General features: G+C 50.5%; 1 protein-coding gene across 1 annotated transcript in view; it reads right to left on the bottom strand.

Annotated features, from left to right (window-relative positions):
- ZCCHC4 (zinc finger CCHC-type containing 4) overlaps positions 1 to 27,987 on the bottom strand; it is a 374,799-nt gene that overhangs the window by 25,814 nt on the left and 320,998 nt on the right. The window lies entirely within an intron of this gene.

Here is a 27,987-nt window from a genome sequence, read left to right on the forward strand (position 1 = left end):
TGATACTGTAGAATGGACTGAAGCACTCTCTAAATTCTTGGAGGACAAAATCACAACCATATGCGAATCTTTCAGCCCAGACTCTCTGCTTACACAGAACCAAGATCATGATCCCATTACTGATAAGTCTCCCTCTAGATAGACTACCTTCGAAATGTTTGACAAGGACAAGACCATTATAGTAGGGCAAAAGATTAAATCAGGTTCCCCGAATGACCAACTACCCCCGAAACTATTTACCTTACTTGCCCCGGCTCTGGTTGACTGCCTTACTAGCCTCCTTAATAAATCTCTGCTGGAAGCAGATGTCCCTGAAATCTGGAAGGCGGCGAGAGTAAGGCCAATATTGAAAAAACCTGGAGCTGATGCTAACATTCTTATAAATGAATATGCTACTTACCAGTATGCATCTGTTCTTGGCATGTAGGGCTGCTGACATTCATATCTATAGCATAGATCGCCGCCTAGTGTTGGGTCCGGATGATTGCACATTGTTGTCCTGGAAGAGTCTTCGAAGTATCACGAGATAGGTGGCTCCTCCCCTGGACTACAGTGCGCATGGGCATCGACTCCATCCTCAGATTGTTTTTAGCCATTGTGGCAAAGATGGAGTGTAAGAGTGTAAGCGATGGCCATGCTTAAGAGTAAACGCAAGAAAGTCTGCAGCCGCTACAGGCGCCGGGGAGGAGGGCGGGCGATATGAATGTCAGCAGCCCTACATGCCAAGAACAGATGCATGCTGGTAAGTAGCATATTCAGTTCGAGGCATGTGGGCTGCTGAATTCATATCAATAGCATAGAATACATAGCAGTCCCTCCATTAACGGCGGCCGCCCGTGCCAGCTGCAGAAGACTGAAAAAGTGTTTTAAGAACAGCCTGTCCTAAAGCTGCCTGCTGTTTGGAGTGCACATCTACACAGTAATGTTTAGTAAATGTATGTGGTGTAGACCATGTGGCTGCTCTACAAATATCTTCCAAAGGAATATTACCCAGGAACGCCATGGAGGCCCCCAACTTGCGGGTGGAGTGGGCTCTGGGGGGGACCGTTAAAGTGCGCTTAGCCTTGTGATAGCAAATCTGAATACACTTAACAGTCCCTGCTTTGGAAATGGGGTTGCCTTTGTGCTGGGCTGAAAAGGCAACGAAGAGCTGTTGTGTCTTTCGAAAGTCCTTGGTCCTATCAATGTAGTACATCAACGCTCCTTTGACATCAAGAGTGTGGAGCATTCTTTCTGCTACTGTCTCAGGGCTCTGAAAGAATGCGGGCAGTTCGATGGTCTGATTGACATGAAACTGCGAAACCACCTTAGGAAGAAATTTAGGGTTAGTGCGCAGCACCACCCTGTTGGAGTGAATTTGAATAAATGGCTCTTGTACCGTGAGCGCTTAAAGCTCACTAACACACCGCAGAGACGTAATGGCAATGAGAAAAGCCACTTTCCATGTTAAGAACTGAATCTCACAGGAATGTAGAGGCTCAAAAGGTGGGCCCATCAACCTGGTGAGGACCACATTGAGGTTCCACGCAGGAGCAGGCGGGGTCCTGGGAGGGATGACCCGCTTCAGCCCTTCTAGGAAGGCTTTAACAGCAGGCACCCTGAAAACAGAGAGATGCTGCCTGTTTTGGAGATAAGCCGCTATGGCGGATAAATGTATCCGAATGGAAGCACATGCTAGATTGCATTTGTAAAGATGTAACAAATAGCAGATGATATTAGGAATGGATGCATCTAGCGAGTTGATGTTGTGTTCAGTACAGTAAATGACAAACCGCTTCCATTTTGCTGCATAGCAAGCTCTGGTAGTGGGCTTTCTTGCCTCCCGGATGATAGCCACGCTTAAGGAGGCAAATCAAGGTAGCCAAACTCTAAGACCTCAGGAGCCAGATCGCCAGATTTAGCTGTAGCGGATCTGGATGCTGAATGTCGCCATGGTTCTGCGTCAAGAGCCTGGGTGTGAGGTGCAGCCGTTGATGCGGTACCACGGAGAGTTCTAGAAACGTGGTGGACCATGGTTGGCGTGCCCACGTTGGAGCAACCAGGATGAGTGTCATCGAGTGTTGCTTTAGTTTTCGTGCCACCAGCGGTATGAGAGGTGCTGGGGGAAAAGCGTACGCAAATCTGCCTGACCAGTTCATCCATATCGCATTGCCCTGCGACTGTGGGTGAGGGAACCTGGCGGCAAAGCTTTGGCATTTTGCGTTTTCCCTTGTGGCAAACAGGTCTATCTCTGGATGACCCCACTGCTGGAAGTACGGGTGGAGTACTGATGGATGTAACTCCCACTCGTGCATTTGGTGGCTGTACCTGCTGAGCAGATCCGCCATCTGATTGTCCTTGCCCGGGAGGTGTTCCGCCATGAGGAAGATGTTCCTCTGAATGGCCCACTTCCGCATGCTCTGAGCCAGATGAGACAACTGTGGAGAGTGTGTGCCTCCCTGCTTTTGGTTGTAGTACATTGCCGTCATGTTGTCCGTCCGGATCAACACGACTTTGTTGCACAGATGTACTTTGAAGGACTTGAGTGCCATGAAGATCGCCATCAGCTCCAGGTAGTTCATGTGCATCTTCTTTTGCTGCGTCGTCCATAGTCCCTGCACCGTGTAGTGGAGCACATGAGCTCCCCATCCCTGGAGAGATGCGTCCGTCGTCAGGATAATCTGTGGCACAGGCTCTTGGAACGGTCGGCCCTTGCAAAGGTTGTGTGGATTCCACCAATGCAGAGAGTTGAATGCCCGACCGGTCACCAACACTAGGTCTTTCAACTGTCCTTGAGCCTGAGTCCACTGATGTGCCAAGCATTCTTGGAGCGGACGCATATGCAACCGTGTGTGCGGGACTATGAAGATGCAGGAGGCCATCATGCCTATCCACTGCATGAACACTCTCGCTGGAAGTGAGCGTTGTGGTCTGAACTTTTGGATTAGCGACTGGATGCTGTCGATCCTCACCGAATTCGTCTGAGCCGTGGCTGCCAAAGTATCTATCGTCGCGCCCAGGTACTGCCGCACATGGGCTGGCTGAAGGTGCGACTTCGGATAGTTTAGTGAGAAGCCCAGACCGTGAAGAAGGTGAATGGTGTGGGACATATCGGCGGCGCACTGCTGGGCTGACTTTGCCTGAACCAGCCAGTCGTCCAGATAAGGATAGACATGGATGTTTTGTCTCCTGAGGTGCGCCGCCACCGTCGCCAGGCACTTTGTGAACACCCTGGGCGCCGTGGTCACTCCGAAGGGGAGGACCTTGAACTGGTAGTGCCGATTCTGAATGGTGAACCTGAGGTATTTCCTGTGGGATGGATGGAGTGGGATGTGAAAGTAAGCATCCTTGAGATCCAAGGTTGCGAGGAAGTCTCCCTGATTGAGCAATGGAAGAACCTGCTGCAGTGTTAGCATGTGGAAGTGTTCCGAGAGAATGTACATGTTTAGGGGCCTCAGGTCCAGAATAGGTCTGAGGGACCCGTCCTTCTTTGGGATTAAGAAGTACAGGGAATACACTCCTGTGCCTTCTTCCTCCACTGGCACGAGCTCTATTGCGCCTTTTTGCAGCATGACCAGAACCTCCTGCTGCAATAAGTGCAAATGCTCTGTGGACATAGGACGGTGTTTTGGTGGCATGTTGGGTGGACTGGATGTCAGCTCCAAACAATAGCCGAACTGGATAAGTTTCCTGACCCACCTGTCTGTGGTGATGGATTTCCAGACTGGCAGGAACTGCTGGATTCTCCCCTCGACAGGTGTTGGATGGTCGGGGGGCAGTGACAGGGAGTCACTGTTTGTTGGTGGCGGAGGAACAGGAGTTGTTGTTGCCCCTCCCTCTGCCCTTGGTGCTGTTGCCGCGGTATCCACCTCTACTCTGCTTTGTGTAAGAGGATTGCGCCCCGCCTTTGTTGAATTGTGTTTGCTGTGACTTTGGCACCTGGAAACACCTCTATTGCCTGAGCGAAGAAAAGTGCTCCCCCGAAACTGTTGGGACTGGAGTGCCCCCATGGACTTGGCAGTCTCGGTATCCTTTTTTATTTTTTCCAGGGTGGTGTCCACCTCAGGACCAAATAATCTGTCAGGGTTTACTGGCTGGTTAAGGATGGTAGTTTGTATTTCCGGCTTAAACCCGGAGATCCCAAGCCATGCTTGACGTCTCAGCATCACACTGGTGTTAATTGCTCTGGCTGCAGTGTCCGCAACATCTAGTGCACATTTGATGGAAGCGTTCAAGGTGAGCTTCCCTTCCTGGATAAGCATCTCCCCTGCCTCTTTATACTGATCTGGTAGATGTTGCAACAGGGTCTCTAGTGTGTCATAGTGTGCCCTGTCGTATCTAGCCAAGAGTGCCTGCGTGTTAGAGATACGCCAGATATTGGCCGCCTGAGCTACTACTCTCTTTCCTGATGCCTCCAGCACTTTAGATTATTTGTCTGGGGGAGGAGCTTCACCGGTGGTCTGCGAATTTGCCCTTTTGCGGGCATTAGAAACTACCAAAGAGTCCGATGGCAACTGGACCTTGATGTAGGTAGGATCGCCAGGTGCCGGTCTGTATTTTTTCCCAATTCTAGGGTTGACTACCCTTGACCGTGTGGGTTCCTTAAAAATGTCCGCAGCATGCTTAAGGACCCCCTTCAACATTGGAAGAGTCTTTACAGTCTTTTCGGCAGTTGAGAAAGTGTCGAAGAGGAAGTCCACCTCCACAGGGTCAGCATGCATTTCAACGTCGTGGTTTTTAGCTGCCCTCTCAATCAAGGCATTGAATGCCGCAGAATCCTCAGTGGTAGAGGTCTTGACGTTGTACACCTGAGGGTCATGGACGGTGTGCTGATCCCCTTGGTCACCTGCCTCTACCCATGAGTCCTGTTGTTCATCAGGCTCTGTGTTGGCAGGAAAATTGTACTCCTCGTCCTGCTCCCCAGCATCCTCTCCATCAGAGTAGGTGGGTGAGTGTGTTGCAAGTCTCGGAATCTGAGGAACTATTGGTTCAACCAAGACCGGTGATTCTGGAGCAGGCCTCTTGCGCTTCAGAGGAATCGTGTATGACTCCAAAGGCTGCGATGCCGTGATTTTCCTTTTGTAAAGTGTAAGCTTCCCGGTGTCGGCATCGATGAAATGCACTGACTGCTCCTCTAGTAAGGGTGGTCGATGCTTCAAGCTCCCAGCCGGGTGAGTCGGCTTCGATACCACAGAGTCCTTGGGCACGGACCGTGGTGCGAAGGCCTTCGGCGCCACCTTCGGCGGCAATGTGAAGAGGATCGGCATCGAAGTCTTTGGCGTCGGGACAGCTTGCTTCGGGGTGGAAGGTGTCTTTGGTTCCGACGCTGAAGCCTTGTCCCTAATTCGCTTGAGGGAGTCCGAGACCTGCTTCGTAAAGGAAGCGGGTGGTTTCGTCGACCCGACAGTTGACCTCAGTCCACCCACAGGGGAAGACCCGAGCGTCGATGACTTCGGTCAGTCTGACCCAGGCGTAGGAGCATCCTGCTCAGGGGCGCTACGACCTCCGTCCTTGGCCGCAGACGTTGGCGCCGACGGTTTGGGATCGGCGGCCTTGACAGCTGGCTTCGGGGTCCCAGTCTTCTGCTCGACGCCCTTGCCTGACTTTGGATCAACGGCCTTTTTGAGCTTCGAGTCGACGGTCTTGCTTGACTTTGAGTCGACGGCCTTCTTGGTTGCCGGCTCGACGGCCTTGACCACCTTCGGCACCTTGACCGGGTCGATAGCTTTCTTCGGCTTCGATTGCCCCGACACCTCGGAAGACGATGGAGTCGACGGGGGAGCAGATGCCTTCGGTTTCGATGGCGCGTCGACCATCTTTGTTGTTGTCGACACCGATGGTTTCAGTTTCGGTTTCGTTTTCGACAATGGTGGCTCCGCCGAAGTGTCCGTAGCCGGGCCGGAAGGCGGGGCCGTGGATGCTGGTATAAGGTCTTGGATAAGGCCATGTGGCGATCCCTTGACCTGAGCCTTAGTAATTGTTTGAACGGGGCATAGCTCATCCTCTGAGCTATCTTCCATGGCCCCATAGGCCTCATTGTCGTCTCCTACCTCGTCGACGACTTCTTCTACGTCTTGGCCTTCGACATCCGCTTCGTAGTCGATGTCCACCGTTGGAGGTGAAATCTGTATTCGAACCTGTTGTTCGCCTGCTTCTTCGTCGTCGAAGATGTCCACCGGTGCCGGGGCCGACTGCCGGGCCTCGAGGCGCGCCACGCGCCGAAGCCGAATCGTCTTCTTCGAACGAAACCTGGCACAAGCCATACAGCTGGCTTCATCATGGTCCGGCGACATGCACTTGTTGCACACCGGGTGGACGTCGATGTGTGGATACTTCGATCCACACACGGGACACTTCTTGAACGGGCTCCGTTCCATGTCGCGTCGTCAAAGTCTTGCTGCATCGACTGGGCCTCGACCACCGGAGAGTCACACGACTCCCTGGATATCCGACTTTCCGAGTCGGAACAGACCCGGGCACCGAACGCAAACAATACCGACGGATTGAAAAAAGGCCTTCGGGCCTCGAAAAAGTTTATGTTGATTCCGAACTGGAGATAACGAAATTACATCCGAACCCAATGGCGGAAAAAAACAATCTGAGGATGGAGTCGATGCCCATGCGCACTGTAGTCCAGGGGAGGAGCCACCTATCTCGTGATACTTCGAAGACTCTTCCAGGACAACAATGTGCAATCATCCGGACCCAACACTAGGCGGCGATCTATGCTATAGATATGAATTCAGCAGCCCACATGCCTCGAACCTATCGACCCATCTCCCTGCTCCCGTATTTTGGGAAAATACTGGAAGCATCGGTCAATGGACAGCTGGTAAAATATCTTGAATTTAATGACCTACTTGACCCTTCGCAGTCGGGTTTCCGTGCTGCTCACAGTAAGGAGACAGCACTGGTCGAGGTCGCAGACAACATAAGAATTGCTCTGGACAAACATCAATCTTCCATCCTTGTCCTATTGGATCTGTCTGCGGCCTTTGACACCATCTCTCATCGTATTCTGATTCAGAGACTATGGGAGATTGGTGTCAGAGGGCAGGTATTGGAATGGTTCAAGAGTTATCTATCCAATCGGACGACCACAGTACAAATAGGCAGAATCCTGGCCAGCACTCGGCCCGTCAAAAGGGGGTGCCACAGGGCTCCATTTTGAGCCGCACGCTTTTTAATATTTATATGGCTCCCCTGGCCAAAGTAATCAGAGCGTTCGGCTTCGATGTTTTATCCTATGCCGACGATACTCAAATTCTGGCCACTCTTGGCCCTGACGTTAATGAGACCAAAGTCCGTTTTAAGAACTGTCTGATGGAGGTAAAAAACTGGATGGGTCAAAATCATCTGCAGTTGAACGGCAGCAATTCAGAGGTCATGTTGTTCGGCAAAGCCATTGAACATTGGACCCAGGACTGGTGGCCTACACAACTGGGCGAATGCCCAGCCCCCAAGGAATCGGTCCGAATTTAGGTCTACACATGGATAATAAACTCTCCATGAAAGCTCAAGTAAACCATATTGTTGGCACCTGTTTTGGCATCATGCGCGGCTTGCGCAGGGTTTTTAAGTGGATACCAGTTGAAGCCCGTGAGCCCTTAGTACAGGGCCTCATTATAAACAGGCTTGATTATGGCAATTCACTATTACTTGCCGCAAATGAATGCCACCTCAGGAAGCTGCAGGTTTGGCAGAATACGACAGCGCGCCTTGTCTTGGACTTACCTCGAAGATCCCCCTCTGCGCCGTGTCTAAAAACCCTACACTGGCTTCCTGTAAAAAAACGGATCATGTTTAAAACACTATGTATGGTACGCCAAAATATGTATGAAAGGGGCCCAACATACTGGACCCAGAAACTCACATGGTACATACCAAGGAGACAGCTGAGAACAAGCACTGAGTCATTACTGACCCCATTAAGAATTCAAACTGCCAGGAATGGAGGTCGCGCTTTTTCCTTCTTGGCACCATCCTTTTGGAATAAAATGCCTCTCAGTCTGCTCACAACCTCTGAACACACTAGTTTCCGAAAGAAGCTTAAGACCTGGCTTTTTTGCTAATTTTAGCTGTTTACCTTTCTGTCAGAATTGTCTGCATGCGCCATGAGACTCTTTGGACGTGATATGTGCGCAATACAAATATCCTGACTTAACTTGACTTGACTTGTTTCTCTCCATATGTGCCTTAGAGAGTGTACCAGACTCGGAGAAAGGCAGAGGTTGTTACTGTTGCTATTTTCTCATCCTAAAAAAGGATAGCCCCTTAGGCCTTAGACATTTGTCCCCTTAACACCTTCCTATGGAGGGACAGCCTCAAAATGCTCACATTCGCCCAATTATTAGCAGCTCTGGGCCCGGCCTACTGTATGATGTCCTTGATGTATATTTTCATATACCGCCCTTAAGTCCCACAGGCTTTTTCTGCGGTTCAAGGTGGGCCAGGAGTATTTTTAGTTTGCCATGCTCCCTTCTGGCCTCACCAGCACCCTTCAGATGTTCACAAAAGTGATGGTGGTCGCTTCCCATCTTTGGAGATCAGGAGTTGCTGTATTCCCAAACCTAGATGACTGGCTCCTGAAGGCAGACTCACTCCAGTCATTTGTGGAATACATTTGGACAATGGCAAACCTTCTGACATTATTGGGTTATTTCATAAACGAAGCAGATTCCCCTTTAGAGGCTTCCATTTATTGGAGCAATCCTGGATATAGTGGACTTCAGAGATTTCCCTTTGCAGCAACCAGTCCAGGACATTTGGGCTATAATCCTGATCTTTCAGTCTTACTCCTGGATCCAGCTCAGGATGGCCCTAAAGATTCTAGCCCTCATAGCGTTGTACATTATCCTTCTCATCCATGCCAGATGGTACATGTGAGCCCTAGAATGGAACTTGTAGTCTCAGTGGGATCAGCATCAAGGCTATCTATCCAACACCATCCCGATCTCAGAAGCAGCAGCTCAAGATCTGCAGTGGTAGCTGACCACAGGTGGTCCTGCAGAAGACCAATCTCCATTCCCCACCTGGAGCTAAAAGTGTTGATGGAAGCATGGAGGGCCAGCTCAACATCTGTCTCCTGGAGCTGTTGGCCATTTGTTTAGCTCTGAAGGCCTTCCTGAGAACCATCAAGAGGAGGCTGTTGTAGGTTCTCATAGATCACCATGTGCAGCAAGAGGGGAGGAGTAGGGTCTCGGTCCCATGCCAGGAGACTTTGTGCCTCTGGGTGTGGCAGGGGTTCAGGGCATCTTTGTAGTAAACAACCACCAGGAAAGGTCCGTGAACGCCAGAGTGAACAAACTGAGGAGGAGTCATCTGGAGGATCACAGGTGGTGCTTACATCTCAAGGTGGGGCAGGGCATCTTTCACCAGAGGGTGGACCTCTTGGTAGATCTTTTTACCAGTGTGCAGTGTCAACAATTTTGCTACTTGGAGTCAGAACACTTGTTAGGAGACACATTCTGACTAGAATAGAACAAGGGACACCTGTGAGCATTTCTGCTTTTTCCTCTCACATACTGAGTTCTAAAGAAAATCAAGACCAACCAGGCCAGCTCATCATGGTGGCTCTGGATTGGCCCATAAGCATGTGGTACCAGGAACTCATCAACATGAGCATCTATCATCCATCAGGCTGCCACTTCAGGAGGACATCCAGTCTCAGCAACAGAGTAGGGTGCTCCAGTCAACTCCATGTGTGGTGACTGAGCGAAGGTAATTGACTTTGTTCAGTTTGTCAAATGACATGGTGGATGTCATAATAGCTGTTAGGTGCCCTTCAATAAAATTCTTTTAGGCCAGGTACTGGGTCTAGTTTGTGACCGGGTGCTGTGCTCAGAATACAGACTACTTACAGGCAAAACTGTTGTGTTTTTGTTTTTTCTTTAGCCAAGCAAAGCCTTGCAGCTGGCACTGTTAAAGGTTATTTGTTGGCCCTTTTGGCCTTTCTATGTTTGCAGTACCAAAGGTTATTGTCCAAATTATCTGTTGCAATGAGATTTATTAAACGTTTGCAGCACATGTTCCGTCCGAAACTATCTGTGATACCACAGCAGGACCTTAATTTGGTCTTTACGTTTCTCGTGAGTATGCCATTTCAACTTATGCACAGCTGTTTGCTGACCTTGAAGACTGTCTTCCTCACTGTTAAGTCAGCTCGTCGCATTAATGAAGTGCAGATACTCTCAGTGCAACCACCCAATACCACCTTTTCCACCCGAACAATTTTGTGCAGATGACTTGGGTGGCCTCTTTACCAAAAGTCTTCATTCCCATGAATGTTGAGCAATCATCCATCACTCTACCAGCATTCGTTGCTTCTTCTTACTCTAGAAAGAGGAGGAGAGATCAGTTTGACCTCAAAATGGCTTAAAAATGTTATCTACATCCTATCAAGGAGAACTTTTTGGGTGGTTCTCTAGAGCAAGGAAAGGGAAGGCTGCGCATAAGACGACGAAGTTAAGGAGCATAGTTCTCTGCATTAATATGTTCTACGCAATGGCTAAGACGCAGCCCCCAGAAGGTCTGACAGCCCTTTCTACAATGGTCAAGGCTGATAACACTGTGTTACTGTGTTGGCGCTAGCAGAGCTTATTCTTGACATGTTCCAATCTGTTATGTTATGTTATGTTATGTTATGTTATGTTATTATTATTTGTACAGCGCAACAGCTGCCCCAGCAAAGGGGCGTCCTGGCACTATGAGAAGGCAAACACAACACAACATCAGTCTGGCGCAGAGAAGAACCTAAATTTAGACAAACAATAAGGTTTTGATAGCGCGTCTAAACTGGAGAAGGTCATCAATTGCCCGAGTCTCAGAAGGGAGGAGGTTCCACCACTTCGCTGCCAGTACTCGAAAGGAGCGGCCGCCAGTTCTACTGAAGCAGGGAACCACTGCCAAGTTCTGGCCCAAAGATCTCAGAGTCCGCAAAGGGACATAAGGAATTAGAAGATTCGCCAGAATTTGGGGAGACATACCTTTGAGGATTTTAAATGCCAGGCAGAGAACGAATAGTTTTCTTACCTGTCGGTGTAGTTTTGCAGCTTGAAGATCTTTCTGGATTCACTATGCTGTGCATTATTCCGCGGTCTTGTGGTTGGGTCCGGATTCGTAGTCTTTTCTTTGTTTTTTTTTTTTTTTTTTTCTTAGCCCAGGTGGGCGTCGGCGCCACACCCCCTTGGGTGTATTTCCGGTGACGTCGGCATGCTTCCTGCGGAAGCTCCCACTCTTGGGCGCCATCTTCGGGTTCTTTTTTTCCGTGTTTCTTTCGTTTCCGAAGTAATGGCAATGTTGTAATTAGTTGGTATTTTACCGCTTTGTACTTTTTCAAATATCCTTTCTTTTGTTAACCACCTCTTCTCTCTCCAGCCTCATCTTTCTGGCGGAGGTGGGTGGGTTCGCTAGTGAATCCAGAAAGATCTTCAAGCTGCAAAACTACACCGACAGGTAAGAAAACTATTCGTTTTGCAGCGTGAATCTTTCTGGATTCACTATGCTGTGCATAGATTTTGTAGCGGTTTCTCATTTCTGTGGCGGTTGGGTGGAAGATGAGCGTTGGGTATTGAATATGTGCTGTAGCACCTTCTTTCCAACTTGAGCTTCCTTGTTCATCTGTATGTCCACACAGTAGTGCTTCGTGAACGTGTGCACCGAAGCCCATGTTGCCGCCAGGCATATGTCTTGTATGGGTGTGTTAGCCAGGAAGGCTATTGTAGCGCCCTTTTTCCTAGTGGAGTGGGCACGTGTCCCCTCTGCTAGCTCTTGTCCTGCCCGCTTGTGGCAGAGTTGGATTGTCTGTGCGATCCATCGTGCAATGGTCTTTTTGGTTACTGCTTTTCCCATGTAACCGTTGGCGAATGACACAAAGAACTGTTTTGTCTTCCTGTGTCCCTTCGTCCTTTCGATGTAGTGCATGACTGCCCTTCTGGCGTCCAGGGTGTGCAGAGCTCGCTCTGCCGCAGTTGTTGGTTTTTGGAAAAAACTCGGTATCTGTATAGACTGGTTCATGTGAAATTTAGATACCACCTTCGGCATGAAGTTTGGGTCAGTCCTCATCACAACCCTGTCATTGTGTATTTGTATGTAGGGTTCTTGCAGCGTCAGAGCCTGAAGCTCGCTTACTCTGCGTAGGGACGTTATTGCAACCAGGAAAGCTGTTTTCATAGTTAGCATCTTTAAGGACGCCTTGTGGAGCGGTTCAAAGGGCTCTTTCATGAGTTCCGTTAGGACTATGTTCAAGTTCCATGCCGGTGGCGGCACCCGCTTGGGCGGTGCGATCCTTTTCGCCCCTTCTAGGAATCTCTTCACCACCTGTGACGTGAAGAAACTCCTGCAAGTTTCACCCCTTGTGTAGGCGACTATCGCTGCTAAGTGAACCCTCAAGGAGGATGAGCTAAGGTTCTTCTCTAGCAAGTGCGTCAGGTACTTTAGCACTGTGGAATCCTTCTTCATTTTATTGTGAAGTCTTTCTTGTCTACACCATATTGTGAACCTCTTCCATTTTGCCACATAGCACTTCCGAGTGCTAGGCCTTCTTGCCTCCCGCAGGACCTTCAGTGTACTTTCTGGCAATCTTAAATGTGCGAACTCTATGTCCTCAGGAGCCACGCTACTAGGCTCATGCTCTCTGGCTCTGGGTGTAGCACCTCTCCGTTCTGCATGGAGAGTAAGTCTTTTCGCCTGCTGAATCTGTGGGGTGCACACTGTGTCATCTCCATGATCTGCGAGTACCATGTCTGCCTCGCCCACTGTGGTGCGACCAGTATCAGTGTCATGTTGCTCGCTCTGCACTTGCTCAGTACTCTGTGCATCAGTGGTATCGGGGGAAAGGCGTAGGCAAATGTCCTTGACCAATCTATCCATAGGGCATTCCCTAGTGACCCTTCCTCGGGCTGCCTGGATGCGAAGTTTCGGCATTTTGCATTCTGGCATGTGGCAAACAGGTCCACCGATGGAGTTCCCCATCTGTCGAATAGGCGCCTTGTCTCCTGAGCATTGAGCTCCCACTCGTGGGATGCCGATGTCTGCCTGCTGAGCCAATCTGCTTGTATGTTGTCCTTGCCTGGCAGGTGTATGGCCAGCAGGTCTATCTTGAGAGGGATGGCCCATCTCCATATCTCCTGCGCTAGCGTTGAAAGCGGGGCCGACTGGGTGCCCCCCTGCTTGTTGATGTAGAACATCGCAGTGGTGTTGTCTGTTTGTATCAACACCTTGTGCTTGTACAGTCTTGTTTGGAAGGCTTTCAGTGCAAGGAAGATCGTCTTCAATTCTAAGTAATTGATGTGCTTTGTGGCCTCCGTCGGTGTCCACAGTCCTCTCACCTTGAGCTCCTCCATGTGAGCGCCCCATCCCTTCAGGGATGCGTCTGTGGTGATGGTCACTGTTGGCGTTGGGGGCGTTAGAGGCTTTCCCTTTGCTATGTTCTCCATGGTCCACCATGTCATCTCCTTCTGCACTGCGTGCGTTACAACCACTAGATCCTCCCAACTGCCTGTAGCTTGTGACCATTGCTCCTGTAGCCATTCTTGAATGGGTCTCATGTGGAGTCGTACATTCGGTACCAGGTGGATGCATGATGCCATCATCCCCATGATCTTGCTCGCAGTCCTCACTGTCCGAGCTTGTCCCTTCCGGTAGAGGCGAGTTTCCTTCACCAGCGCCCTCGCCCTCTTCTCGCTGGGGAACACCTTGCCCTGTAAGGTGTTGATCTGTGCTCCCAGGAAGATCTTCACTTGTTCCGGCTCCATTGATGATTTCTTCCAATGGATGGAGAACCCCAGGTTTATGAGCGTGCTGGTCACTGTGTGTGCATGCAGCTTGCATTTCTGGTATGAGTTTGCTTTCACCAGCCAGTCGTCCAGGTAAGGGTATACGTGTATTCCCCGCCTTCTTAGGTGCGCTGCGACTGCTGCGAGGCACTTTGTGAAAACTCTTGGTGCCGATTTTAGACCGAAGGCCAGTGTCGTGAACTGGTAGTGGCTTTCTCCGACGGTGAACCTGAGCATGTGCTTGTGCTTTCTGTTCATTGGGATGTGCAGGTATGCGTCTTTGAGGTCTATAGTGACCATGAAGTCCCCGGTCTGCAACTGTGGGAGCACTTCTTGCAGGGAGGTCATTTTGAATTTTTGCGTTCTTATGAATTTGTTCACGAACCGTAAATCGAGAATGGGTCTCATTGTCTCGTCTACTTTTGGTACCAGGAAGTACGTTGAGTATACTCCTGTGTTTCTTTCCTTGAAGGGTACCCGTTCTATGGCCTGCTTCTGCAGGAGTTCTTTTGCTTCTTCCTGAAGGCACTGCAGCTGCTTGCTTGCTAGTGGCTTTCTTTTTGGTTTTCTGCTTGTTGGCCTCGCCTCCAACTCTATGCAGTATCCGAATTGGATAATGTTGAGGATCCATTTGTCTGATGTGATTTCTCTCCACTCCTGGAGGTGGAGTCTTAGTCTTCCTCCCACTGGTGTCCTGTGGTCGTAGGTGTCTAGTTTGTCTTGACCCATCTGTACGTGCTGCCCCCTGGGGTCTTTTTTGCGGGCGGGCACACGGAGTTTTTTGAAGTCACTTGGAGGTGGGCTGCTGGCCCCCTCTTCTATTTTGTCCCCGTCCATTTCTCCCTCGAAAGGACTGGCCTCTTTGTTGGTACTGCCAGGGCTGCTTCTGATGACCCTGCTGACTCTGCGAGTCTGCCTGGTGCGTTTGCTGGAAAGCCTGGTGTGATGTACCTGGCTGGTTTCCACCTCTCCCGCCGGGCCTCCGTGACGGGGTGCCCCTCTTGTTCCCTCTGAACTGCAATGCTCCCATGGATCTTGCTGTTTCGTTATCCTTCTTCAGTTGGCTGAGCTGTTCATCCACTGTTGGTCCGAAAAGCGTGCTGCCGTTGAACGGTGTGTTCAGGATACTGTGTTGCACTTCCGGTTTGAAACCGGATATTCTGAGCCAGGCGTGCCTCCTTTCCGTGACGCCCATCATCATGAGCCTGCTGGCGGTGTCTGCCCCATCCAGGGCCGTCTTAAGGCAAGAATTTGCCGCATTCTTTCCCTCTTCAACCAGCTTTTCGGCTTTCTGCCTGGCATCCTGGGGCAAGTCCTTCACCAACTGCCCTAGTCCCTCCATGATTTGGTACATGTGCCTGTTTATCAGGGCGTTGGAATTAGCCATGCGCCAGTGGGTCGCGGCATTCCGTTCGATCCTTCTGCCCACCAGATCCATCCTTTTGCTCTCCTTATCCAGTGGTGGCCCCGAGGTAGTGGGTACGTTAGCCCTCCTCCTTGCTGTGGCCGTGATAATGGAGTCTGCGGAGACCGTGCCCTGAATGTAGGCCGGGTCCTTTGTGGCATGCTTGTACTTCTTCTCAGTTCCGGGAGTTACTGCCTTGCATGTTGCGGGCTCCCTGAAAGCTTCCTTCCCCTGAGCCAAGACGCTCTCGAGCATTGGAAGGAACTGGCTCCTCGTTTGTGTTGGGAGCAATGTTTCTAGAAGGAAGTCTGCTTTCTGCTTCTCTTCGTCGAGCTTGAGCTTGAAAGCTGCTGCGGCAGATTGTATCACCGAGTTGTAGGCCCCGATGTCGTCCGGTGGCGAGGGCCTCGAGGGGTAGGTGTCGACCACCTCCTCCGGGCTGTCGGTGTCGACATCGATGTAATCTACCTCCTGAAGGTCCGAGGGTGCCGACTCTGTGTCTGTCCTGCCCTCCTCCTCCTCCCCATAGTTGTAACTATCGTAGGGGTTCTCGTACTCCTCCTGGTCGTCGATCACCTCGACGTCCTGGTCTTGTTCCTCGGTGACTTCGGCGATCTCCTCTTCCTCCTCGACCGGCTCCATCACCGGTGGCTTGGTCTTGTGAGGGATCGTGAAGGCTTTCATCTTTGCGTCGAAATCTTTCTTCCGCTGCATGATGTTCTCCATTTCTGCCTCGAGGCGCCTTCTCTTCTTTTCCATCTCGGCCGCGTGTTCCGCGTCGGATGGGTCGGCCGCTCTCTTCGGCGGAAGGCTCGTCGCCGTGCCTCTCGGAGTCGAAGTTTTCGACGTCGAACCGGATTTCGGTTCTCTGGTCGTCGTCGTGAGTTTTGGGTCTTTCTCCCTCGGCGTCGATCGATCCTTTTCGGGGACGATTTTCGACGTTTTGTGCTGATCAGCAGCTCTCGGCGCCGGGGACTCCTTCTCGGAGGATCCGCTGGGCCTGGGAGTAGTCGCGGACGCCGCCTTTTTTGGCGTCGGCGCTTTCGGGGTCTTGCCCTCGATCTTTCTAGACTCAGAGTCTCTCGGGTTCTTGGGGGCCGAAGAGTCTCCTACCTTGTCAGAAGTCTTCGTGTAATCGGTCTCTACGACCGTGTAGCTGTCGTCTTCGGCGGCAGCGTTGTCTTCTTCCTCGGAGGACATCCCCAGCTCGTATAGTGACGGAGTCGGGGCCTTCCCCTGCAGGGCGGCGTGTGCTACCCTCTGCCTCTCTCTCACACGAAGGGTCTTCGGGGTGAAGGCGGAACAGGCGTTGCAGTCTCCGCTTTCGTGGTCCACCGGTAGGCAAAGGTTGCATACCGGGTGCTGGTCCTTCTGCGCGTACTTGTGGTGGCAGTTACGGCAGAACTTGAACGGCGTGTTGTCCATCCTCGAGCGCCCAGGGCCTCTCTGGTCGCGTGTTCGTCGACGGTCGTCGAAGATCTCGATGGAAAACGCCTTATCCTTGCTGGTTACTCGTTGATGAGGTCCCCTGGAGTCTTCAGATGACTTCTCCTCGTCTTTTCTGTATTTTCTTTCTTCTTTCTCCAAAAATGTCTGGAGCCCAAACGGGAACGATCCAGACCCGACCGCGGAAAAAAAGAATCTGAAGATGGCGCCCAAGAGTGGGAGCTTCCACAGGAAGCATGCCGACGTCACCGGAAATACACCCAAGGGGGTGTGACGCCGACGCCCACCTGGGCTAAGAAAAAAAAAAAAAAAAAAAAGAAAAGACTACAAATCCGGACCCAACCACAAGACCGCGGAATAATGCACAGCATAGTGAATCCAGAAAGATTCACGCTGCAAAACCTTGAATTTAATCCTCTGAGTTACAGGGAGCCAATGAAGCGAGTGCATCGTCTTGGAGACCGAGCACCGTCTAGGCAAACCTACCACTATTCTGGCCGCAGTGTTTTGAACTCGCTGCAGCCGAATGAGTTCAGCCTGATTTATCCCGGCCAAGAGCGAGCTGGCGTAGTCCAGTCGAGACAGTACTGATGCCTGAACCACCAGCTGTCTGGTGGGGGCATCAAAGAATCTCATTATAGGCCTTAGTCCTCTAATAACGCCATAGCAAGAGGCCGCCACCCTCTTGGTGTGGCAGATAAAACTAAGTGTTGGATCAAGCCAAACCCCAAGATTTTTTATCTCCGATACCGGAGAGGGGGTCACACCCAGTTCAGAAGGCCACCAGTCGGCGCCCCACAACCCCACTTGCTTGCCTACCACCATGACCTCTGTCTTCTTGGTGTTCAACTGGAAACAGTTAGAGTTCATCCAATTGGCCACTGCCCATAAGCCGTCCCGGAACCTGAGGGCCTCCACATCAGAGTCCCCACTCAACCTGACCGCCAGCTGCGTGTCATCAGCATATGAGACCATCGTCAGGCCCCATTGCCTGACGACCGCAGCCAGCGGTCTCACGTAAAGATTAAAAAGAGTGGGGCTCAACGAAGACCCCTGTGGGACCCCCAGAGACAACGGGTACGGTTTAGACTTGCCAGGTGGAATCGCAACCTGGAACGACCTGTCCGTAAGAAAGGATGGAAACCAGCATAGGGCAGAGCCCTTGACTCCTACTTCCTCCACTCGCTGAAGTAAGATCCTGTGCGATACAGTGTCGAACGCGGCACACAGATCTAATAATAATAGTGCCGCTGACATGAACATTCATTTAAGGAGCACTAATACCTTAACAGCCAAGTCTAGCAGAAAGAAATCTTCGCCCGCTTCGTCCTAGAAGACTTTTTGGTCAGAATCCATTCCACAGGCCCTCCACTTTTTTTTGGGGGGGGGGGGTTGCGGGGAGCTATCCTAAGGTGAGAAATCTGCAGAAAGAAGTGTCCATTAGAAGAATTAGTTACTTTCCTTAGGTAATGCTCTTTCTGGTGGATACTCTGACTAACTGCTGATTCCTCACTGCCCGCTGAACAGGGAGGTCCGTGTTCTATGGAGCGGCCTCTTTTTAACACTTTAAAAGGTCCCAAGTTAGGGCCCTATTATGATGTCGGACAGGGACCATCCGCATGGGTAGCGGCGGTCCCTCCATGGCAATTAGGATGTGACCGCCACCCTGGCGGTAACATCCTGTATTTTTAACATTGCGGCGGATGCTGCTTCAAGCAGCACCCGCCGCAAGGTTAAAAAATGCATGTTTACCTTTGCATGCACGAAGCGGCAGGCACCGCGTGGTGCCTGCCACTTCGTGCACGCAAAGGCATAGGTACCCCCATGTGCAACCCCCCCCCCCTTCACCCCTGGGGGCCCGCAACGGGCCCCCAAACAAAAGACCGTATGCCTTTCCACGGCGGAAATGCCGCCGTGGAAAGGCATAGGACCGCCGCCATCCTAATATGCCTGGCGGTGTCTCATAGACACCGCCAGACATGTTAGAGCTTTTCCGCCACGGTGGCAAGGCGACCGCGGCGGAAATGCTGCGGACTGAAAAATAATCCCCCCGCCATCCTAATCTGACGGGGGGTATTTCTTCAGTCCGCAGCGGATAATCCGCATCTTCCGGCCCGGCAGTGGCTTCCGCCAGCCCGGAGGATGCGGATTGTCTGCAATCAGAATGGGACACTTAGTTTTCAGTAAACTGTATTCAACAATTGCTCAAGCTCAGTGCCAATAGGTGGGAAAAAGGAAAAAAAAAGAAGAAATGGACATCGCACAGGGGTGGCACTTGTATGTGGCTCCACTCGGTCAGTTTCGGGTCAGTATGGACCAAATACGGAGCTGCACGATGCAACCTAGCGGTGCAAGGGAGCACTGCTTCGAAAAACCTCTGGATCCAGTCTGACGCCTGGGGAATATTTTAAGCTGATGAATCTGAAGTTAGATATAGTATCCACCAGAAAAAGTGTTACTGAACGTTCGCATTAAAACATCCACTCAGTGCGTACAATTTATTTCAACTTGGTTAAACCCTACTTGCAATCTTCTGGCAAATTCACGATAGACTTTACACCAAAAAACTATTTCATACATAATTTGGTGGTGAAACATATTTCATGTATCTGCATATCTTCAGAGAAGTTAGATACTCTGGAAGCATGCATCAAATATAAACTAATCTTCAGTGAAATAGCCCTACTCTAACCAGGGTTTCAAATTTAACAAACTCTTGAAGGCAACTGAGGAAATACCAAATTGAGTTCGCTTCCATAGCATCTGAAGCAGTAACTTCATCACTCGCCACTATTTGCGTTACTGCACACTGATAAAAAAATTGCACTCAAACTTTCTTTAGGCGTACAAGGAAAAAAAGAATCAGAAAGAACACTTCTCACAACCATCCATGTCCTCAAAAATAAAGCAGACCAAAACAACACCTGACAAAACATCTTGGGCAAAACTTGTGCTCAAAAAATACTTGAGGTGTTGGCAAACATTTTAAATGCATCTTTCATGCAAGGACTTGTACCCATGGTGCAAAGTGCAATAAATAACACCCCCCCAAAATAAGACATAGAAATAACATATAGAAATAATCTGAAAGAGACTGTTAGTTGTAGATTCTTACCTTAGAATTTCCCCCAGGCATCAGTTTGGATCCGGAGATTTTTCTTTAGCAGTACCCCTGCGCGTCGGTAGGTCGCTTCGGTCGACTCCGTGTCTGTCATCGGCGCTGTGGTCGCCGGGATGACGTGCCTGCTTAGACGCCGCCCCTGCGCGCTGACGTCAGTTCTTTCTTTTTCTTCGCCAGCCTAGTGCAGATCCGGAGAGAGCTACCCCTTGGCTGCTTTTTGCTAGATTTTTCGCGACTTTTGGCAAAATCTTTTCCCGGTTTCATGCCCTGCAGATCCTGCCACAAGATGATGTCGGTGATGGACCAGCACCACATGTGCTTGTGGTGTCTGGAGCGCACCACAACCCGAAGTTGTGCTCCAACTGCCGGGTCATGCAGCCGAAGACTTTGCGGGAGCAGTCCCGAAAGTTGTTGGAGGCCCGGCTGTCAGCTCAGCATCGTTACCGGGCTTGTTCAAGAGAAAGATCTCGAGACCGTTTGCGGAGCCCAGACTCCTCGTCGCACTCTAAGTCGTCGAGGTCTTCGGGTAAGTCAAAACACAAAAAGAAGGTGAAGAAACATAAGTGCTCTTCACCTTCTCCCAATCGGTTGGCTGACACGACCTGGGACTCGGAGCGTCTTCGCTCAAAGGCTCCATCTCCGCTGCCTGCTTCAGTGACGACTCTGCGCCTCCCACCTTTTCCGGGAGCTGGAGGGCCCCCTGCCCAATGCAGGGAATTCTACAAGGCCTTACACCTCGTCTTTGGGCAGCCCAACTCCAACAGTGCACCTTCTGACCCCTGCTGAGCAGGTCAGGAGTCCGTGGCCTTTGATGCCGGTGGCTACTACCTCGGCACCAGTAGACACCTGACGATTCCAGCCTGGATCTGGATCGATACTGGTCACTCTTACTCGACCTTCTCCGGTGCTGATCCCAACGACAATGTCCACTACCCCGGCTGTACCCCGGCCAATGCCGTCCCCATCCCCGAGTTGGACCCAGACCGTTGTTCCCCTGTGCATTCCTGATGCTCCCTACCGACCAGAGAGTGGTGATGAGGACTCGGAGGGGTCGATGGACCTTTTAAATGACCAGCTAGAAGAACCGGACTCGCAAGAGGACCTGGGTGATGCCAGTTGTCTGGATACCTCTCCAGAGACTGGTTTGCTTTCCCCCCCTACTGTGGCTATGAAGGAGGGAGGGTCCTATGCTATGGTGGTGAGAAGGGTGGCCGAGGTCTTGGGATTTGAGCTCCCTACGGTGGCAGTCCGGACTAACCTCCTGACAGAGGTGCTTCAGCCTGAGGCTTCCTCATCTGAACCCCTTGGCCCTCACTGATGTCCTTCTGGGCACTTGGTCCAAGCCCAGCACAGGGGCTCCTGTGGAGAGGACAATTGCCCGCTGCCACCGCCCTGCCCCGGGCGACCCAGTGTTCTTGACCCAACACCCTTTCCCTGAGAGCTTGGTGGTCCAAACCTCTTCTTCTAAAGGAGCATTCCCTTCTTCCCCTTCAGATAGGAAATCCAAGAAGCTGATCATCTTGGGAAGTGTATGCTCTGTTCCTCCAGCTTAGCCCTGCAGTTGGTGAATACGGCATGCCTCTTGGGCTGCTACTCCCATATCATCTGGGATACGGTCACGCAGGTGGAGGTCAGGGCTGTTCTCTCCCAGGCAGTGGCGGAGGGGAGAGAAGCCGCCAAATTCGCCATTAGATGTGGACTGGATACCTCCCACTCACTGGGCATAACGATTGCCACGTCGGTAGCCCTTTGGTGCTACACCTGGTAGAGGACATCTGGCTTTTCGGGGGATGTCAAGTCAACGTTGCTGGACATGTCCTTTGATGGCTGTCGTCTTTTTGGTGACAAAGCATACTTGGCGCTGGAGTGGTTCAAAGATTCTAGAGCTACGGCCAGATCTTCGGGCGTAACTGCGCCTTCTTGCCCACTCCAGTTTGCTTTCCTTCCGTTTCCTGGCTATATATGGGGCACCCAACCATGTCTGGCCCAGCCTAGCTACCGGTTCACGCAAGCTGCCAGCCTCTGCGTGGCCACGGACGTGGGACCCAGTGACCTCGAGGGTCTGGGAGCCAGCGGGTGGGCCATTACACCCTGGCACCCCCCCACCCCCACCACAGACTCCAAACCTTCCTAGTCCGACGTTTCAGGCCCATCAACAGCTAGTTGGAGGCAGGGTTCGCCATCACGTCAGACAGGTATGTTTTGCAAATTGTCCAAAGGGGCTACTCCCTCCCCTTCAAGACTACGCCTCCCTCCATGCCACCGTCTTACAAATTCATATCGGAGGATCATTTGGCACTTCTCCACCAGGAAGTCTCAGCTCACTTGGCTAAGGGAGCTATTGGGAGAGTCCCTGCGCCAGAAGTAGGTCGTGGTTGCTATTCCTGCCACTGTCTGGTGCCCAAGAAGGACAAAGGCCTGTGTCCTATTCTAGACCTCAGGGCCCTCAATCGCTTCCTCCAGAAGAAGTTCAAGATGCTCACGTTGGCTCAGGTCCTGTCTACCCTCGACCCCGGAGATGGTGGCATTGGACTTGCACGACGCATAGTTCCATATTCCTGCCTTGCCAGCCCACAGACTCTACTTACGGTGGGCCACAAGAACTTTCAGTTTACTGTGCTTCCCTTTGGCCTTATCATTGCTCCTCGGGTGTTCATAAAGGTGATGGCAGTGGTCGCAGCTCATCTACGCAGATCAGGGGTTCCAGTCTTCCCCTATCTCAACGACGGGCTGTTGAAGGCGGGCCCGTCCCAGACTGCAGTCTCCCATTTCCAGACTATGGCGGACCTCCTGCACTTGCTGGGGTTCACCATAAATGTGCAAAAGTCACACCTGACTCCCTCTCAGATGCTCCTTTTCATCGGAGCTGTTCTGGACACAGTGAGGTTTCGGGCCTATCCTCTTGAGAAGCGGGTCCAGGATATTCGGGCTATGATACCGATGTTTAAGCCTCTATCCCCGATTTCAGTGAGAATGACCCTGAGGCTGCTGGGCCTCATGGCCTCATGCATCCTGCTGGTGGATCAGGCCAGATGGCATTTGCATGCCCTGCAGTGTGACCTGAAGTTCTAGTGGCCGCAGCATCAGGGGAATCTTTCTGACTACGTTCAGATCTCAGAGGGAGCTGCACAACTGCAGTGGTGGCAACTTAAACAAGCTTGGATCAGAGGCAGATCCATCTCCCTTCCCCAACCAGATCTAACAGTGGTGACAGATTCATCACTCTTGGGATGTGGCGGCCATCTGAGAGATGCAGAGATCAGAGGCGCCTTGTCTCCGGCGGAGTCCGGGCTCCATATCAACCTTCTGGAGCTCCGGGCAATCCGACTGGCACTGAAGGCATTCCTTCCCTCTCTCAAAGGTAAAGTGGTGTAAGTGTTCACAAACAACACCACCGCCATGTGGTACTGCAACAAACAGGGTGGGGTGGGGTCGTGGTGGACCCTATGTCAGGAGGCTCTTCGCTTCTGAACATGGCTGGAAAATCAGGGCATGACCCTGGTGATTCAACACCTGGTGGGTTCTCTGAATGCCAGGTCGGACAAACTCAGCCATCGGTGCTTGGTCAATCACGAATGTCGTTTTCACTCGGAGGTGTTGCAAGGTCTCTTTCAGCGTTGGGGAGAGCCCTGTTTAGATCTGTTCGCCACCGAAAAGAATGTGCAATATCAGGATTTTTGTGCGTTGGAGTTTTCAAGGTGGCACTCTCTCTGCCTCCTAAACGCCATTCCGCCTGTATCATTTCTGCTGTGAGTGCTCAAGAAGATCAAGCGTGACTGGGCCCAAGATTTTCTTGTGGCTCGGGACTGGGCACGAATAGTCTGGTACCCCAAGCTTCTGAGCAAGGCCATCGATCCTCCGATCAGACTGCCCCTTCGGGAGGATCTTCTGTCGTATCAGCAGGGGACGGTTCTCCACCCGAACCTGTCCAGTCTCCACCTCCTTGCGAGGAGATTGAGCAGCGACAGTTGACAGCTTTTGACCTTCCACCCAAAGTCTGTATTGTGATCTTGGCAGCCAGGCGCCCCTCCACTAAATCCGTATAAGGCTGTAGATGGAACAAGTTTGTAGCATGGTACACAGCAAAGGCTGTGGATCCCCTTTCTGCCCCTCTTTCATTTATCCTTTAGTATATACTTTCTTTGGCCCAGCAGGGCTCTGCTCTGGGCACTCTCAAAGGTTATCTTGCAGCTATCTCTGCTTTTCTTCGGCTGCCAGATTAGCCATCCTTATTAAAGTCTCCTATTCTTAATAGGTTATTTAAGGGATTTGGTCATCTGTTCCCTCCATCTACATTCATAATGCCCCAGTGGGACATGAATCTTGTTCTCACTTACCTTATGTGTGCTCCCTTTGAGCCTCTTCATAACTGTCCTCTGAGGCTCCTCACTCTCAAAACAGTCTTTCTTGTGGCCATCACCTCTAATCGCAGGGTGAGTGAGCGTCAAGCCACCTTTCTTTGTTTGCATCCGGACAAAGTGGTGCTTAGAACAAGGCCTTCGTTTCTTCCTAAGGTGGTTACGCCATTTCATGTAGGACAATCTATCACTTTGCCATACTTTTTCCCAACTTCGCACCCTTGCAAGGAGGTGGAGAGACTTTACCGTTTGGGACCCTAAACTTGTGCTGTCATTCTACCTTGACCGCACCAAAGATTTCTGGGTGGATGATCAATTCTTTATTGGATATGTAGGAGCCAAGAAAGGCCAGGCTGTTCAAAAATGTACCATCTTCAATGTCCCGGTTGTCCTTTGCATAAAGATCTGCTATGGCTTATTGAACAAGGATCTTCTAGTGGGGTTGCGTGCTCATTCCACTAGGGCATTGGCAGCAACCACTGCGTTGGCACGTGGAGTCTCACTCCTTGAAATCTGCCAGGCAGCCACATGGGCATCTCTGCACACGTTTACCAGACATTACTGCCTGGACAGCCAAGTCTGGAGGGACGGATATTTTGCCCGTTCGCTCCTCCAGGACTTTCTTGTCTGAATTTTGTTTGCAGACCCTCCTCCAGGGATGGTATTGCTGGGGTATCTATTCTAAGGTAAGGAATCTACAACTAATAGTCTCTTTCAGATGAACAAGTTGGTTACCCTTGGTCACGAGAGTAAGAGAGACATATGTTGGTTGTAGATTCCTTACTGCCCCACCTATCCTCCCCCGCTCTGCAAATTGATTTCTAGGGATAGGGACTCCAATACAGGGCCCAGGTTATGGCACATCAGTGGTCAGTGTCTTGCATGGATCTGCGCTTCTGTAGTGGAATGTCGCGTCTACGTAGGCACCGCAACGTCATCCGGGTGACCACGATGCTGACTATGGACGCGGAGTTGCGCAAGGTTACTGCTAAAAAAATCTCTAGATCCAGACTGATGCCTGGGGGAAATTCTAAGGTAAGGAACCTACAGCTAACATATGTCTCTTACTGATACATCGTTACCGAAGGTAAGTAACTTGTTCTTTAATCACCGCCGACATCCAAAGCATTCCTAAAATGCTAGAATGCACAGTTGCTAAATATCATTAGCCTTTTAACAATCAGGCTGCCATCCTCTCTATAGTGCAGAGACAGTCCCATTAGATGTCTGTTGAGATCTAGCTCACCAGGAGTGCCTTTCCTTCTCTTACAGTTGCAAAAGAACATGGGCTTGTGCAATACAGCTTTTTCACATACAATTTTTTCCTATCAAGAAGTCCGAATTGGCAAATGCAAATTCCCATGATCTCTATGTCCCTCACAGGTCTTTCCTTTCGCCAATCTTTGTAAAAGCCTAAATATCTCTCTCAGACTGCCCCTTCGAGAGGGTCTTCTGTCACACCAGCAGGGGAGGGTCCTCCACCAGAACCTGTTAACTCTCTGCCTCCTTGCGTGGAGATGGAGCGGCGGCAGTTGATAGTTTTCGACCTTCCTTACTAAGTATGTAATGTTATTTTGGCTGCCCTCCAATAAGATGGTATACGCCTGCAGTGGGAAAAATTTGTAAAATAGTGTTCAGAAAGGTCTATTGACCCTCTCTCTGCTTCTCTGTCTAATATTCTTGTCTTTATTCTTACCCTTGCCCAGCAGGGCTCTGCTTTGGGTACTCTTAAGGGTTATCTTTCTGCTCTGTCCGCTTTTCTGCGGCCGCCGGACCAACCCTCTTTATTCAAGTCCCCTATTGTAAATAGGTTCTTAAATGGTCTGGTCCATGTTTCCACCTACGCCTTTTGTCTTGCCTCGGTGGGACCTTAATTTAGTCCTCACATTTCTTAAATGTGCTCCCTTTGAACCGGTACATAATTGTCCCCTCTGGCTGCTTACCATCAAGACAGCCTTTCTGATGGCAATAACATCTGCCTGGAGGGTGAGTGAGTTGCAGGCTTTATCATGCAAGTCTCCATACATTATGACTTTTGTGGATAAGGTGGTGCTTCGCACTCGTGCTTGATACCTGTGCTTCATTCTTACCAAAAGTGGTGACCTCATTCCATCTGGGTCAATCAATTACGCTGCCACCTTTTTTGCTCCCCGCATCCCTCTTAGGAAGCAGACTGTCTTCATTGTCTGGATCCCAAAAAGAACGTTGTCATTCTACCTTGACCTCACAAAACAGTTCCGGGTAGACGACCGACTCTTTGTGAGTTACGTGGGAGCTAAAAAAGGTCGGGCAGCGCAGAAAGGATCATTTCATGCTGGGTCATTTTCTACATTAAGATCTGCTACAACCTGGCTAGCAAGCAGCCTCATGAGGGCTTAGGGGCCCATTCTACCAGGGGAAAAGCTGCAACCACGGCATTGGCTGGGGGTGTCCCAGTCCTGGGCATCTGCCAGGCAGCAACATGGGCGTCTTTGCACACGTTTGCCAAGCACTACTGCCTATAAAAGTCAGGTTTGCAGGGACAGGCATTTTGCCCATTCAGTACTGCAGGAACTTTTAATGTAGAAAATCTGTCCGCAGCCCACCACCAGGATGGTTTGGCTTGGATATCTAATTCAAAAGTGAGGGATCTGCGGCTAGAAGCCTCTTATCTGATGGTAACATGTTATCTGGTAGAGACAATATCTAGCTGCACATTACTTACAGACCCACCCATGCCTCCCCACTCTGTGGACTCATTTGATGGGGCTATGGTTGTTCCCTTTTCAGGGCCCTTGTTTTAGCTCACATAAGTCAGCTCACTTCATGGCTCTATGCTTCTGGTGTGGAAAAGTGCAAAGTAACGTACGTCTGCGTGCCTAGGTGACCGCAACTTCATAACCACTTTCTAGCAATGCCAATGAAGTTACGTGGAGCTGAACGGAGCCACCCGACGGCTCGTAGAGGTACTGCTCACGCAAAAGTTTCTGGGTCCAATTTGACGCCTAGGGAAATTCAAAGGTAAGGAATCTGCAGTTAGATATTGTCTTTACCAGATAATGAGTTACTGAAGGACAGTAACTTGTTCGTTCTTCTTTACCTTTCAAAGCCTGCTGACATTGTGGAACAACTGAACTGTTGAACTTCTTTTTATTCCACATATATACCTCAACCTTTCAAGGACCTATTCAACGTTGAAGGGTTTTCAGCACCTTGTTTTTAGCATTTGTTGATAACCTATGTTTTGTTAAACAAGTTTGCTTAGTGGAATGCAACAACAGTCTACAAGACTGAAAATGTATGAATGTTTTGAGTAACCAATTGTGTGTAGAATACTAAGGATTTATTTGAATTATTACTAGATAAACTCAAAGTAAGTGCTACGGAGGTATTTTTTGTTTGATTGACTGTTTATTAGACTCAACCACTTCTAGCAATATAAGAGTCTGACCCCTTGTATACATTGCACAGAAACTTTGAAGAACACTCTCCAGTACTCAAAAACGACACCAAAACCCAGCACTTATAAATATCACTTCAGCCAACACCCTCCCATCCATGAACACATGAAGTAGCATCTACTCATTGATCATCTGGAAAGTACTTTGGGGTCTTCTACAAGATTTAGGAAACTGCCATAGAAATGCTACAATACAAGTCCGTACATTCAGCTACGCGGATGCTCAGCAATAGAATGAACTTCCAAAAATATGGAGACTACTTGAGAACTGAAATATCTTGAAAATGCACCAAAGGACCATGATCTCCTGAATGTGCTTCGCTGCTAACTATTCTCTTGAAAACACCCAGATTAACACTCAATTCTTTCATCCTTCCTCCAATGCATTTGCCTTATATAGTTCCTTCCCTCCTTTTACTCAGGCATGGCTGGGGGGAGGGCAAGTCAACAGATGACAGAATAGG

Source organism: Lissotriton helveticus, chromosome 2_2, assembly GCF_964261635.1.
Source record: "Lissotriton helveticus chromosome 2_2, aLisHel1.1, whole genome shotgun sequence".
Lineage (NCBI taxonomy): Eukaryota > Metazoa > Chordata > Amphibia > Caudata > Salamandridae > Lissotriton > Lissotriton helveticus.